The sequence below is a fragment of the Triticum aestivum genome, chromosome 3A, assembly GCF_018294505.1.
Source record: "Triticum aestivum cultivar Chinese Spring chromosome 3A, IWGSC CS RefSeq v2.1, whole genome shotgun sequence".
NCBI lineage: Eukaryota > Viridiplantae > Streptophyta > Magnoliopsida > Poales > Poaceae > Triticum > Triticum aestivum.
Genome location: NC_057800.1, coordinates 652,363,647 through 652,374,268, shown reverse-complemented (window position 1 = coordinate 652,374,268; position 10,622 = coordinate 652,363,647). Strand labels below are relative to the sequence as shown.

At 43.9% G+C, this 10,622-nt stretch overlaps 1 long non-coding RNA gene across 1 annotated transcript; it reads left to right on the top strand.

Moving 5' to 3' along the window:
- Window positions 1-4,405: 4,405 nt before the first annotated feature.
- LOC123058945 (uncharacterized) lies at window positions 4,406-8,007 on the top strand. The gene is made up of 2 exons (XR_006427327.1): window positions 4,406-4,849; window positions 7,809-8,007. It is a non-coding gene; the product is annotated as an uncharacterized lncRNA (long non-coding RNA).
- Window positions 8,008-10,622: the final 2,615 nt, after the last annotated feature.

Below are 10,622 nucleotides of genomic sequence, written 5' to 3'. Positions count from 1 at the left end.
TCATGAACTTAATACTCTAGATGCATGCTGGATAGCGGTCGATGAGTGGAGTAATAGTAGTAAATGCAGGCAGGAGTCGGTCTACTTGTCTTGGACGTGATGCCTATATACATGATCATACCTAGATATTCTCATAACTATGCTCAATTCTATCAATTGCTCAACAGTAATTCGTTCACCCACCATAAATACATATGCTCTTGAGAGAAGCCACTAGTGAAACATATGGCCCCGGGTCTATCTTCATCATATTAATTTTCCAATACTTAGTTATTTCCTTTGCTTTTTACTTTGCCTTTATTTTACTTTTCATCTTTATCACAAAAATACCAAAAATATTATCTTATCATATCTATCAGATCTCACTCTCGTAAGTGACCTGAAGGGACTAACAACCCCTGATCGCGTTGGTTGCGAGGAGTTATTTGTTTTGTGCAGGTACTAGGGACGTGCGCGCAACCTCCTACTGGATTGATACCTTGGTTCTTTGCTGCATCATCCTTTGCTGCTCATCCTTTCCTATTCAAGGAAATCCAACGAAGTGCTCAAGAGGTAGCGTTGCTTGCCTTCAATTATGTGGGCCCTGTCTACTAGCTCCTGGTAGTTGTTGAAAGTTGCCACCATCAACTGCATACTCAGCTCATCATTGAGTCCCTCAAGAAATTTCTCCTGCTTCGCGGCATCTGTGGCCACATCATCTGGGGCATAGCGAGCTAACTTGCTGAACTCATCCACGTACTGCCCCACAGTATGATTCCCCTGGCGTATGTTGTGGAACTCACGCTTCTTCAAACTCATGGCTCCAGCTGAGACATGTGCGGTGTGGAAGGCCTTCTGAAACTGATCCCATGTAACTGTAGCAATGGGGAAGGTGGCGGTGAAATTCTCCCACCAAGAGGCTACGGGTCCATCAAGCTGATGTGCGGCAAAGAGCACCTTCTCCGCATCTGTGCATCCAACAGTTGTTAGCTCTCTTCCGATCTTGCGGAGCCAATCATCAGCGACAATCGGCTCGGTGCTGCTAGAGAACACCGGCGCATTCAACCTTAGGAAATGGGCCAGGTTGTCAACTGGGGTGGTGGCGGTGGGTTGTTGTTGTTGCCTTGGTTCCGGATGAGCATCTGCATCAAGGCATTCTGCTGTTGGATCAACTGGGTGAGCTCTGGCGGGAAAGTGAATCTGGGGTCACGTCTCGAAGGCATATGATAGGTTAGAGGGTTGAGTAACAGAATAGAATAAGGTCTAATGAGAGATTTCACTACCCATATGCATATGAGACAAACATATACTCAAATCACACCACTCAAATTCAAACAAGATTCACAAAATCGATCTAAGCTACTATTACAAAATCTCACAAACAATTTCTAACTACTTGGAAGAACTCTAATAGTAATGTGGTGGTCGACTAGAAGTTTTGATCGGTGGAAGACCCATTGGCTCATAATCATTGATGTCTACTACGCAACTTTATTCTTGTAGACTCGTGTTGGGCCCCCAAGCGCAGAGTTTTGTAGGACAGTGGCAATTTTCCCTCAAGTGGATGACCTAAGGTTTATCAATCTGTGGGAGGTGTAGGATGAAGGTGGTCTCTCTCAAACGACCCTGCAACCAAATACAAGAAATCTCTTGTGTCCCCAACACACCCAATACAATGGCAAATTGTATAGGTGCACTAGTTCGGCGAAGAGATGGTGATAAAAGTGTAATATGAATGGTAGAAATATATTTTTATAATCTGAATAAATAAATAAAAGCAAGGTAGCAAATAGTAAGCGGGCACAAAAACGGCATTTTAATGCTTAAAAACAAGGCCTAGGGTTCGTACTTTCGGGAGTGCAATTTCTCAATAGTGCTAACATAGTTGGATCATATGATTATCCCTCAAAGTTTAATGAAGAATCACTCCCGAGTTCCTATTAGCGGAGAACAAAAGATAGGAATTGTTTGTAGGGTACTAAACCACCTCAAAGCTATTCTTTCCGTTCGATCTATTCAAGAGTTCATACTAAAATAACACAAAGCTATTTTTTCCGTTCAATCTATCCTAGAGTTCGTACTAGAATAACACCAAAGCATATTCATATTCATAATACTCAATCCACACAAAGAACTACAAGGAGACCCCAAAGTTTCCGTCGAAGAAAAGATAATAAAAACGTGCATCAACCCCTATGCATAGATTACCCCAATATCATCGCGGGAATCCTCGAGTTGAATGCCATAACATATATCAAGTGAATCAATAAGACACCCCAATTGTCACCTCAAGTATTCATACCGCAAGACATATATCATGTGTTCTCATCTCTGAATATTCAATCAGACAAGACAACATTTCAAAGGGTAAAGACTCAATTCATCACAACAAGAGTATAGAGGGGAGAAACATCATATGATCCGACTATATTAACAAAGCCCATGATATAGATCACGAGAGAGAGAGAGAGAGAGAGAGAGAGATTTGTCACATAGATACTTGTACAAACCCTCAGCCCTGAGGTTGGACTACTCCCTCCTCATCGTGGTGGACGCCGGGATGATGAAGATGGCCACCGGAGATGATTCACCCCTCCGACAGGGTGCCGGAACAGGTCTAGATTGGTTTTCGGTGGCTACAAAGCCGTGCGGCAGCGGAACTTCTGTTCTAAAAAACAGCAACTGGCATTGGACACTGGGTCGATAGGTTAGTCGCAAAAAATGATATAAAATTGCTATAAAAAGATTGTAAAACACCCAAGAATGATAAAATAATAGCATGAATACTTCATAAATTATAGATACGTTGGAGACGTATCAGCATCCCAAGCTTAATTCCTACTCATCCTCGAGTAGGTAAATGATAAAAGAAATAATTTATGAAGTGTGAATGCTAGCAAAGTGCATAAGTTTGATCGATGATAATTTCAATCACTTTTTCTAGCATCATAACAACAATTCTTTCTTATGAAACTTCTCATGCTATAGTAGCAACCAATTCACATGTTAAGGTTCAAACATTGAATTCTTTTGAAACTCAACAACCTATGTTCTTAGTCACCAAGCAATTGCAATTCAACTTATTCAACAGAGTTTAAGTAAGAGCTCCACATACTCAACCATCATATGGTCTTCTATGATTGCTAACACTTTTGTAAACCTGAGCAAAACGTTTCAACCAGACACATAGAAAGATAGGGGCTTATAATTTCGCCTCCCAACATATTCACCTCAAGGGTGATGTCAACAATAATAACTCATGCTACCCATATTCAACTGGACATATGTGCCTAGATCTTTCCTCACCACATGATGCTTGCCAAAATAGAAAAATAAAAAGGAATAGAGAGAAGAACTTTGACTCTTTGCATAAAAGTAAATACATAAAAGTAAAAGATAGGCCCTTCGTAGAGGGAAGCAGAGGTTGTCATGCGCTTATTTGTTTGTATGCTTAATCCCTTAGTGCAAAAGAATGTCACGTTATATTGCCCCTTATGATAGCGACCTTTATTATGCGGTCTGTCGCTTTTATTACTTTGCCATTAGAAGTACGTACAACGCTCAATTTTCTCTTACACTAAATGATCTCACACTTTTAGAAGCAATTTTTATTGCCTTATTGCACCGATGACAACTTAATTGAAGGATCTTGCTCAATCCTTAGGTTGGTATGGTGGACTCTTGAAAATAAAATTTGGGTTTAAGGGTTTTTGGATGCACAAGTAGTATCTCTACTTGGGGCGGAAATTTTGGCTAGCTGTAACACCCCGAGAATCATGCTACAGTAATCTCCCCCTGATGGTTGCCATGTCACCATGTTTACCTTGCCAAATTTCCACTTGATTAAAATTAAAGTCAAATTCAAATTTGTATTGCAAGTCAAATATTTTACATCTTCAAAAATGCAAACAAAATAGTTCATAGTTTTGCAGATAATTCCTAAGTGATTATGTTGAGGAAAACAACATCACCTAAACTCCGAAAATGCCCCTAGGATTTAAAACTGTTCCCAAAATAACCCCGTTAATCTAATTTTCATTTATATAAAATTTGAACAAGATCATCTTGCCTCCAAACTTTTGTAGCAGTAGTACATAATGCCTAGTATTTGTTTTGACAAGTTTCTTATTTTACAGAAGTCGTTTGGTGGTCAAGAATTTTTGCAACAGAAGTGAAAAGGCAAAATGGTAAAGATAAAAGAAAATAGAACGCCCCTCCTTTTGCACCTGGCCCAACTTGCACTGTATCAGGCATGACCCACCGCCCCGGCCTTCCAGTCACCTCTCGACATGAGGCAGAGGCCATGGCGCTGTCCGGCCACGCGCGACCGTCCATGCGTGGATCTCGCCCGTGTCGACCATCCGTCGGTGCCCCGAGACGGATAAGAGCATCCTCGAACCCCCTGCTAACCCTAGTGCCCCTTTTCCCTCTCTCCCTTGCTCGTTCCCCTCGCGCCACCACGCTCTCTCTCTCCAGAGCTCAGCATCGTCGCGCCGACACCGTTCACCGTGGCCACCGAGATCCTCTCGCAGCGGTATCAAGTCCAGAAGGTCCGCCGTGCTCCACCTCATCTCTCTGCGGAAGAACGTGAGCCGGGAAGCGCTGGTTCGTCGCCAGCGTCATCGTCTTGAATCTTCGGAGCCGACCACAGCCGCCTTTAATTCGCCGCAACCAAGGCATCCCCGTGCTTGCCGTCCACTCCAGGAGCCGTGCCTCCTCCATCTGCATCGAGTACGCCAACGGGTCGGCCGGGATCGCCACTGCATTGACGCCATGATCCTCTTCTTCAACCTCGGTCGTCGGCGCGCCATCGCCCAACTACTCTGCTCCGACCACTCCGGCCTTCCCCGAGCACGCCTATGGCTCCGCGGTGAGCTCCTCTCTCTCAGCTCCCCCTGTTTCCCTTTGAATCCATCACCGTAGATGCCGTCCCACGCGCGCCGCCGCTCACCATGTCCGGAACTCGTCCGTGCACGCACGCTCTCTACTTTGCCTCTAGCGGTTGCTCCTGCGTACTAATGCTGCTCTACTATTGCTATTGCTTCCCCGCGGCCTCGCCCCTCATTGCTGCCCCGCCCGCACCTCGCCGCTCCCTTCACCGCACGCGCGCTACACATCCGCCTGCGCCCTGCCTCGTCGAGGCCGCGCCCTGCGACGCCACTCCAGCCGCGCCCGTTGGGGGCCTGGCCGCGCCCACCAGGGCCGCTGCTACCCGGGGCCGCGCCCCTGCTCGTCAGTGCAACTGCCTCTCCGCAGTCGCCCGCGTCCGTGAGCGCCGAGGCTCGCTCATGCCCGCCTACTGCCGCGTCCACCGCTACTTTGTTGTCGATGTACTGCTGCTAGTTACTGTAGCTGGTACTAGTTAGCTTTTCTAATTCTACACTAAATAGCCCTCTAAACAGCCTCTAAACTGCGGTTAAACAACTGTTAACAAGGCTAAGAAAAATATGAGTAGATGGTATACTTGACAAACTCCATTTTATCCCACTGGGCCAAATCCTTTTGATGTGTGGATTAATTCCTATGAAAATCACAAAGTTCTTTGTTCTGTTAATACAAAAGCCGAAAACAGCTTTAATTTCATAGCTACTTTAGAGCTGTCGATGATCAAGCAAATGCACTCTAACAAAGGTGAAAGTGCTACTATTTTGTAGATCACAGAAAAATACTCAAAATTGATATAAGGCACAAAATCATAGGATGAACAGAACAATAGTAGTAGCGTTTTGAAAACAACCAAGTAATGCTTAAAACTGGCTAATTCTTAGACTTAGCAAAATTTCAGGGATTTTTCCGAGTATTGTTAAATCTTTAATAAATTCATATAAAATAATCTGTAACTCGGATGAAAAAAATTTATACATGAAAGTTGCTCAGAACGACGAGACGAATCCGAACACGCGGTCCGTTTACCTGTTAGATGCCTCTAACTATCTAAACATGGAACTTCTCCCTTCGGTCATCTGTTTGACACAGGTCCGGAACAGGGAGTACATTCCCGGTTGAATTCCCCCTTCAACTTTATCGTGTAAGCATATGTTAGGTCACACTCGGCACAACATATTGCCATGTTATACTTTGTGATGCTTTGTTTGCTTTATATTTATTGTTTCTTCCCCCTCTTCTCTCCGGTAGACCCCGAGACCGATGTCGCCCCTGTGATCATCTACAATGACGACACCTTTTCCTTTTCAACAAAGCTTCCAGGCAAGCAAACCCCCCTTGAGCATTCTGATATAGCCCATTTCATTCCTTCTCATGCTTGCATTAGAACTACTGCTGCTTTCTGTATGATCCTATTCTGATGCATAGCTTTTTTGTTACCTGCTTTCATATCTTACCTACTTATTCTAAATTGCTTACTATAGGTTGGTTAGAGATCCATCAGCGACCCCCAACTTGTCCTTGTTTCCCCTGCTTCATCATCGAAGACCCGATCAACGGGATCGAAGACCAGGCCCCGGCACCACACATCACTTTCCCCTTTTGTTGCTCGACTCGGCAGAGTTACCATCGAGTGCCGAGGGTGGAACCTCATACATCACTCCTGATGAGATCTCTGTAGTGTAGCTATCAGGTCGTGGTCATCAAGTGTGATTTCCTCCTTAACCACTTCCGATACGGCTCTGTCATGCAACCCCTCAAGTGTGAACCTCGAGGGTGGATCCTCTTACGTTCACCTTGATGATTACATTGAGTGGAATTCACCGGGGGTGATTCCTCGGGTTTTCCCCTTGGTGTTAGACACACAGTTACTATGGTTACTATGACTTTACACTAACCATGTTACTAAAGACGGGTCGGCCCTGAGGGGTACCCGCGCGAGCTTAATAGCGAGTGATGTGGAGTCGGGTTGACCTGGAAGGTGCCCGCAAGATACTTACCAGGCATGGCCGGGCATTCTTAGCCCTTGCCGCAAGTACTCGAGACGGGGCGACGGGGTCACATCTTTCGTGAGTCTTTGCTCGTGACCGCACTACCAACACACTAACGGTTTGGATATTTGATCCGAGGGGCCTTTGGCCTGATAGCACTAACCATCATGTGGGCATTGTATGGGCGTTCTGCGTCGTATGCATCAGCTGAAGCTTAATAGACGTCAGCGACTGAACGGCGCGCGCCGGGTTGGACTGGTAAGCTCCTGCATTTTTAAGGAGGTAGCTAGGTCTTCTCACCGGTCGCCCACGCAACGTGCAGGAGTTCCCGGGGCGATGGCCCATGACCCCTTGGGGCATAGGTTTCGTCTGGCGTGTTGACCTCTCTATTAAGCCTAGGTCAGGTTGCGGCATATTGTTTGGCCGAGGCCGGGCATGACCCAGGAAAGTGTGTCCGGCCGGAGTTAATCGAGCGTGGTGGGTAAGTTGGTGCACACCTGCAGGGAAGAAAACATCTATCACTAGCCTGTCCTATGGTAACGGACACTTGGAGTTGTATCCCGATCGATACAACTAGAATTGGATACTTGAGATGAGAAATGGTTATGATAAATGGATAGTATGGCTCTGGGATTGCTTTCTCGCAGGGAGTCGGGAAATGATCTCTGGCCAAGGTTGATAACACTACTACTACTTTACATTATGTTGATCTGTACTCTTCTATATGCTGCAAGATGCTTGAAGATGCTAGTCTTCGATAGGCTAGGCTTTCCCCTTCTTTCCTGGCATTTTGCAGTTTAGTCCACAGATACAGCTCATTTTCCTTTGATATAGATGCATACTTAATTTAGATCTGATGTAAGTCTTGCGAGTACTTTGGATGAGTACTCACGGTTGCTTTGCTACCTCTTTTTCCCCTATACCCTGTTGTTGCGACCAAATGATGGATCCCAGGAGCCAGACGACACCACTAATGACTACTACGACCCCGAGGGTGTCTACTACTATGTCATGGCCACTGACGACCTGGAGTAGTTAGGAGGCTCCCAGGCAGGAGGCCTTGCCTTTTCGATCGTTGTTGCTTTTGTGCTAGCCTTCTTAAGACAGACTTGTTTAACTTATGTCTGTATTCAGATATTGTTGCTTCCGATGACTCTTGTGTTTTCGAGCTGATGTATTCCAGCCCTCGAGGCCCCTGGCTTGTAATATAAAGCTTGTATTATTTTAACTTGTGTCTAGAATTGTGTTGTGATATCTTCCCGTGAGTCCTTGATCTTGAGCGTACATATTTGCGTGTATGATAAGTGTATGATTGAATCGAGGGCATGACAAGTTGGTATCAGAGCCGACTGCCTGTAGGATCCTCCTTTCCAACTCCTTGGCCAAAGTTGAGTCTAGTCTATGAAAAACTTGATTTGCTAACATGGTTGTGTGGCTTACCGGCCCACGTCGCCATTGGTTGGTATTAGGATCTTTTACTCCTCGTCTATACTCTGGGACTCTGATCTCTCTTCTATTCGGGTTAAATGAATTTTGCTAAATCTATCTTTAGGATCTCGTGATCACTTTCACCCGGAGAGCACCTTATTACTGATGATCGTCTGCTGCACCAGAAGATTCCGAGGTTACTCTACGATGTTCTCCTGGGACACTCATACCCACCGCCTTTGCAAATTCCCTACCACTGTTATATCCCTATTGATAACTACATACACCTGCCATTCTTACATTCAATCCCATTGCTCTTTTTATTACCAGATGCCCTGAACTACTCTCCGTTGTTCCGAGAATCCTTTGTGCCTTTTGCTTTGCAGCTTCTTTTGGCACTACGGATAATTACTCACCCTTAATTACCAGGGATTCGTTCATTCCGAGTAGTTCATGTGTTTCACAAAAGTCTTGAAAATACTATTCAATATTCCGAAAATCTTCAGCAGCCTATTGCTCTTGAAATTCTTGCTTGCTTGCATTATGGTTAATCCCACAAGTCTAGTAATCTTATTGGCATCCTTTGTCACTATTATTTTGATTCCGTTGATTGAACTGGTGCGTGAATGCATGCAATCATTAGTTGATCCTTATAAATTACCTTCGAATCAGACGTCACTCCGGACATGAGCTGGTTCTCGGTAAACCAAACCTTAATTGTTTGTCGATCTATATCTATTCAACTTACTTGTCTTTTGATAAGAGTGTGTGCTTCTGATCTTCTAAATTGGAAATCATAATTTCTTTGCATTGAAGCATCGAATTATTCAGATGTTTCTATAATCCAATGCCTTTGCATTCTTTCCTTCTTTTGATTGTGTGTTGATACTCACATCAGATCCATTGAGGACTGCTGAATCCTTTGTTGGATTATTATCCGACAGTGTCCTTCATATTCAAATTTTTGCGCGCTCTTCCCCTGATACATATTACCTTTGGTAAATTGTATTCTCTGCTTTGTCAACCATGCTCTGCTTCCGGGCTTGAGTTAATTACCTCTGAAGTTTTTGCAAATGTTCCTAAGATGCCCCAACGGGTTGAACTAATGATTCCCCTAATTTATATGAACCCGGGAATTTCTATGGGTCATACTCTACTGGTGCTACACCGGATAAAAATATCTATACTACAAATTCGTCAAAAGCGAGAAGTAAATGAGAGGTTATGCATTGAAGAAGTGGGAGTCGACCTTAAACTTTGTGTTCATGCCCATGGACCCGATGTGGAACTTATCATGGAAGCTTCTTGTGATAATAATAATCCCCTTGTTATAACTTCATCTGGTAACTATGTTTGGTCCTTTGAAACCGTGGTTCTGACCATGATTGTTCCCCTTTGATTCCATTTCTCGGACAAGTTAAAGCACTTGTCTTCTGCATATCAATGCATCTTCGCAGCCTCTATCTTGACCTTCCTTGGAGTATTACCCTCATGTATCTCGAGAATAACAAAGAACTGTGTTGCTTCCTATGAATCTTCATCTGGTATTGCTCCTCAGTGATTTCTAATTGGCTCGGGTTGTTAGTTATTGGTCACTCGAGAACACCGATAAGTGAATTCATTCCACAACCCAATTCAATAATAAGTAATTTTTGTTGCTTATGAGTTTATTAGTCCTTCAAGTCAATCCTAGCCTGATCGGCTATATCATTATCGTGCTAAATTTGAACAGTGCTACCTGGTCCTTCCTTCTGGAGCACAATTTTCGACGATGAGCTAAGCATACATCGCTCTTCCTCGTCATATCATTTCTCCTTGAATACCAAGTTTGATTTCGATTTTGTGTCGTACTCGTGGTTCCAATAACCTTTCGCTTCATCATTCCTTTGACTTGATGTCATCGCCGATCGATTACATCTTCATGAAATCTCTCGACAATTGTGTCATGATCATCTTCAACATTCTGAGCTCTTCCAGGATATCAGTCGAATTCATGGTGAGAAATACCATCCTTGCCTCCTTAATGATTTGTGTTAACATCGACAACATTCTTGCATATCTACTTGTTGTCCTGTCATGTATATCCTGCTCTACTTGATTCTTATGAAGGGTATACTCCTAATACTTGTGTTTAAATACATTTTCCTTTCCTTTGTTCTGTTTAAATCTGATAATCACTGTTTCCTTTCCATTTTGTTGTTTAACCTTTCTTGTGATCTATACGATATAAGTAGTAACAATTCCATGATTATGTAAACACCTCGGTGTACAACCCTGTCAGTAAGACCGTTGTTGGTAAAATTCCGGTAACTGACGGTGGATGAGAACTTTTCCTATTGG